This window comes from Muntiacus reevesi, chromosome 11 (genome assembly GCF_963930625.1).
Source record: "Muntiacus reevesi chromosome 11, mMunRee1.1, whole genome shotgun sequence".
Taxonomy (NCBI): Eukaryota; Metazoa; Chordata; class Mammalia; order Artiodactyla; family Cervidae; genus Muntiacus; species Muntiacus reevesi.
Genome location: NC_089259.1, coordinates 2,722,517 through 2,728,419, shown reverse-complemented (window position 1 = coordinate 2,728,419; position 5,903 = coordinate 2,722,517). Strand labels below are relative to the sequence as shown.

The 5,903-nt window shown below is 41.9% G+C and overlaps 1 non-coding gene across 1 annotated transcript; it reads left to right on the top strand.

Moving 5' to 3' along the window:
* Positions 1–3,606: 3,606 nt before the first annotated feature.
* Positions 3,607–3,678, top strand: TRNAC-ACA (transfer RNA cysteine (anticodon ACA)). Its single transcript has one exon. It is a non-coding gene; the product is annotated as a tRNA-Cys (tRNA).
* Positions 3,679–5,903: the final 2,225 nt, after the last annotated feature.

Sequence of the window (5,903 nt, the reverse complement as noted above, 5' to 3'; positions counted from 1 at the left end):
GATCCTACCTGAAACAGGAACTACTGCATTGAGAGTTGCTACTTATTTTACAGGTGAGAGAGCTGAGACTGAGGGAGGTGAGCCAAGCCTGCTCAAGGCCAGTCCGAGCCTGCAACCACCTGGGTCTCCATCCAAAGCTCTTCCAGTCACACCAGTTCAACTAAGAAGGCGAGAGACAAATTTAAACTGCACAGTGGTGCTGTGTCAGATGTAAAGAATCTCTTGAGGGTGAAGCATAAGGCAATGATATGCTCAGTTCAGTCGCTCAGTCGTATCCGACCCTTTGAGACCCCATGAACCGCAGCACGCCAGGCCTCCCTGCCCATCACCAACCCCTGGAGTCCTCCCAAACCTATGTCCACTGAGCCGGTGATGCCATCCAACCATCACAGATGTGAGGAAAAGCAAACACTATTACTTCAGCTCCAAATGACAGAAGGCCATGGTCAAGGCCGGTCGGGGCTGGGTGGAAGAAGAACCACACCAGCTGGGGCTGGAGGCAGAAAGTACAGCGAGTGGGGTGACTGTGCTAGGCTTCTCAAAGCCTCCTGCGGGTCAGTGAATTTGAATTAACAGGTTCCAGGATATAGGGGCTGCCCTGTGCCATCTGGCTCTTGGGAAATTAAGGTGGATGCCTAATAGCCAGGGAAAACTACCATTTTTCCATTGGTCATGTACAGATGTGAGAGCTGGACCATAAAGAAGGCTGAGTGCCAAAGAACTGATGCTTTCAAATTGTGGTGCTGGAGAAGACTCTTGAGGTTCCCTTGGACTCCAAGGAGATCAAACCAGTCTATCCTAGTGGGAATAAATCCTGATTATTCATTGTAAAGACTGAGGCTGAAACTGAAGCTCCAATAATTTGGCCACCTGATACGAAGAGCTAACTCACTGGAAAAGATCCAAATGCAGGGAAAGATTGAGGGCAGGAGGAGAAGGGGGCAACAGAGGATGAGATGGTTGGATGGCATCCCCAAGTCAATGGACATGAGCTTGAGCAAGCTCAGGGAAACTGAAGGACAGGGAAGGCTAGTGCGCTGCAGTTCATGCGGTTGCAAAGAATCGGACACGACTTAGCAACTAAACAACAATAATCCTGGAGTGTGGGAGCTCCATAAGGGAAATAGGATGCAGACTTTACCAGTTGTTCTGAGAAGGGAAACTCAGAACTCAGAAGGGAAACTGAGAAGGCCTTTAACCATGGCCTTAAAGTTGGGTGAGCAAATCATCTCTGAAATATTTTCTTACAAGTGGTAATGAAAAAAAGTATTATCCTGAATCAAAACCACAGGTATTCACAGAAGCAACTGTGAATAAATGAAAACAACAACACCATCAAGAATCAAAAAGCCTGGGGTTGAGTCTCTCTGTCACTGATTTGTTATGTGACTTTAGACAATTTATTTAACTTCCTCTGTACCTCAGGCTCTTCATCTGTGCATTGAGAATTCATATAATTCACCTCATAGGACTGTGGAGGAGATTAAATATAATAATGTATATTAAACAACTACACATATTTCATGCTTACACAAAATATAAACTTGCTAACAAATGATTTCCACCCTAGTCACAGATATTATATAAATGGAATGATATCAAAATATTTTTAAAGGACCATAGTCTTCTCACTACATATACGCACAATCCTTCTAGCTCTCAGGGAGTGTCTTTTTACTACTGATAGACAGAGCTATAAATTGTAGATTCTTGATATGATAGATCAGGATAACTCCTTCCAATGTGTTGTGTTCTATTGCCTCAAAATAATAAACTGCCAAGACAATATCATGCATCATATTACTGGCAGATTATTCCGTGAAACTCCCAAGGAAAGGAACTCGCAGCTCACAGACAGATGCTAGGTTTCATCCTTTGTTAACTCATCCTTCTTTGTAAAGTCCTGAGTTTCACAGAGTAAGAAAAAACTTAAAATAATCAGAAAAAGACATGATTCATGAAAACACTCCAAGTTCTTGGAAACACAAAACTTTAAAGTTATCAGGAGTAAAAGCAAGATAAAAATAAATCAATTTGAACTTAGAAGGACTACTTTGGGGCAAAGATTTATAAGGAGTATCAAGGAGTGGAGTCTGACTATAAAACATTCAGAGTTCTTTTCCAGACTTCAGAAGTTCTCAGTGATTCTCAGTTCCTTTTTTTCAGGAAGCACCCCACTTTTGATATCAACAAAAGAGACTCAAATTGGCCCCACAACTGAGTCTTTCTCATTAAAATCCCTTCCCTCATCAGAAAGGGTGGTAGAGCAGACCCCCAAGGAAGGAAAAGATCTGTCAGTTAAAACCCTTGTTCACATTCTCTCAAGTGCTGAAAATAGTTTTCCAGGAAGACCTCAAACGTTTCCAAGAGACAGAGCTTTTCTTTTGTGTCTTTTCTCCACAGAAACAAGACTAGTGAATTACTCTATTTTTTAAAGCACCATAGTGCATACAATTTTTAAATGCTTATAAAGCAATAGTCTGCATAGCACAGTTCCCAAAGAACTGATACTAATGAAGTCCAGCCCAAACAGAAATTTCCACTCATTACTCACAAATCCCAAATATTTAAGAGTATCCACTTACAAATGCATAAAAGCTGTCATCACGTGTTTCCTTGCCTATTCTGTAACCTTGAAACTCCCGGAAACCTCCCAGTGCCCTAGTCCAAGCGCATGTACTCTCTTACCACCCAGCTGTTTACTCCTCCTGTATCAGCGGCCAGATAATAGGAAAGAACAACTCTGACTCCATAGTGCATCTATTTCTTTTACTTTAACCTTTGTACGATGTTGCTTTTGCTTTAAGAATATTGCCTACATCCTAAAATATACAGGGTTGCCCATTCTCAAGCTTCTGACCTTTGAGGGTACACCGCTTTTGCATTCAGATAAAGATAAAAATCGCAAAATAGAGAATAACTTTCGTCTTACTGCAGGTTCACAGGAACCTCATGACCTAACCTGCTTGGACAGATGCAAGAACAGAGAATTCTGACACTAAGAAGTTTGCAATAACAAACCAAACAAACGAATATCATCTCTCTTTAGCATAGAAGAAGCCTGAGTTCTGACTTGGGTAAGATGGCTCTCTAGGCCACTAATTGGCCATCTTCTCAGACTTCTGCTTTCCAAATAAAGTCGCTACTCCTTGCCCCAACACCTCATTTCCTGATTTACTGGCCTGTCGTGGGGCCAGCAGAATGAGCTTGAACTGAGTCACACATTCACTTCTGGTGACACATCCAATCACTGGTGAGGGGCATTAGACTAGCGCACTTGGCTTAGACAAGTTGGGAATTTTTGCTGAATCATGTGTGAAGGGGTTGGCAGTGTACACATTAAGATCTAAAATGGCCATTGGGTAGGAACCCAGCAGGGTCTGTTAGCAGTGTCATTTCCTGAGTACTGCACTTAGCATGCTAACACAATGTTGTATTTAATCTTCAAATACCCATGAGGTATTTATTACTATCCTCATTTTATACATGAGATGACATTTGTGGAAAGAATCAATAATATCCCTAAAAGATCAGTGATATGCCCAATGGCACATCATTTTTCATAGTGGAGCCAGAAACTATACCTAAGTTTGTCTGATTCTGACTTCCCTGGTGGCTCAGATGGTAAAGCGTCTGCCTACAATGCAGGAGACCCAGGTTCAATCCCTGGGTTGGGAAGATCCCTGGAGAAGGAAATGGCAACTCCACTCCAGTACTCTTGCCTGGATAATCCCACAGATGGAGGAACCTTGTGGGCCACAGTCAATGGGGTCGCAAAAAGTCAGACACGACTGAGCGACTTCACTTTCACTTTTGTCTGATTCCAAAACCTTTGCAATTACCTGGTGTGCTGAACTTTGCAGCAAAACCTTCAGCAGATATGATTTCCTTTGGATTATCATAATGAGCTGCTGTTGAATCATTGATTCGATTTCTATGGACATTCTTAGCAAATAACAGGTGGAAGATACCGATCCTGACACTTCTGAGTAAGTGTGTTAGTCGCTTATTGTGTCTGACTCTGCGACCCAACGGACTGTGTAACCCGCCAGGCTCCTCTGTCCATGAAATTCTCAAGGAAGGAATACTGAAGATCCCCTTCTCCAGGGAATCTTCCTGAATCAAGGATCAAAACTGGGTCTCCTGCATTGCAGGTGGATTCTTTGTCATCTGAGCCACGAGGGGCACCCCAGACTCTTTTAGTTATTCCCAAACCAATTCAGTCAGCTTCACCTATACTGACATTGTTCAGTAAAATGCCCGTATGAAAAAACAAAGAGGACTACAGCCTTGCCACGAGACACTGAGAATAGTAGAGTTATTAGGAGGAAATACCAAAATATCATTGATACGCGGGAGAAAATGTTCCTGTTCTGATCCTTGCATGCTGATACTACAGATGGACCCAGCTTAGCTGAGGCATGCTCTTTGCTTCAGCTGTTTACTAAGCAGCACCAGGGTTCTCAGAAATAGTTGCTATGCCAACCAGCCCCAGGACTATATATACATTCATGACCAGGGCTTATTCTTAGGGCTTTGTTACCTCTCTTTCAAAAGTTTGAATTGTTTATTGCTAAACTGCTTGCATTCATGCATTACCGCCTCTGATAGTCAGAGAGCTTCCTTTTCTGCAGCAGGAGAAGAGCCCAAGTGGAGGTTTGTAGCCTGTGCAGAGCAACCTTCTGACGTCACAATTTTATAGTCAGGGACCAGACTGCTCTTTTTCCCCAAGTCTCTGAAGATTTGGTGTTTAGATGATAAAGGGCAGTGCCTTAGGCCATCCATTATTAACTGTCACATGTGTGCATTGCCATGGAGGTTCTCAGAGGGGGAATAACGTGTGCTTTGAGGTGCCATGACTATCATGCTTTTTAAATTTCTTTGCCACATTTTTAATGGGGGCATATTTCAGAACAGCATTAGCCAACAAATTTGGCCAATCAATCCAGCTGAGGTCTCCTGCTACAGCTGCATTTAAATAAACCTGCAATGCTGAAAGCTGAAGAGAGAAAGCTCTTTAATTACCTTTTCTCCTCTCTAGTTACTTTGACGGCTTTTGTTCAAATGCCTCTGAATTTTCAGCCTGTTTATTTTCTAATTATTGGATGACTACATGTAGCACTACCATTTCAATTAGATTCTGATGGCTGATAAAGCCACTGTTGACAGGGAGTGCACAAATGAATTTGCGTAAACCAGATTAGTCATGTTTGTGTTGCTGCATTTAAATGAAGCCAAATATCCTGGTAGCAATGTGATCAAATGCAGAAAAATTTTTGTAAAGAAAGAAAAAGCAGTTCTGTGAGAAATCAGGTTTTCAACAGAGAAGCTGTTTCCTGTTAAGACATCGTTTTAAATCCTCAAGCATGCTGCCAGTTCTTCAAACAGATTACAAACCCAAAAAAACAATCATATAATCTCTTCTAACAAGAGGTTTGCAACTAGACAGATTGCTTTAAAGGAGAAAGAAGTAGAAAGAAAGTCAAGATCTGACTACTGATGATGCATGCTAAATCCATTTGAACTGATAAGGCAGAGAAAGCATGGTGATAAAGCTTAAGGGGTTAAGACTTTATGTTCTGCCCAAGAGATCAATACTTCTGGAAGAAGAAAACTTGGAAACATTTCCATCTCCAATTAACAGCTGAAATATACATGGCAGATGAGGCAAAGAAACAGACATGCTATTTCCCTGGAACCCACCCTGCTCCATGGGGGCTCAGGCTTGCTTTGTTATTGATGTAACAACTGTGCGAATGACAATCTTGAAGTGTTAAAATATTTGCGAAAAGGAATGAAAATCTGCTGTTTCTCTCAAGTCATTAAAGCAAAGCCAGAGAGCCTAAATAAAACAGAACCATGTGTCAAACTGAACAGAAACTAACATCTGTGCAGAGCGAGTC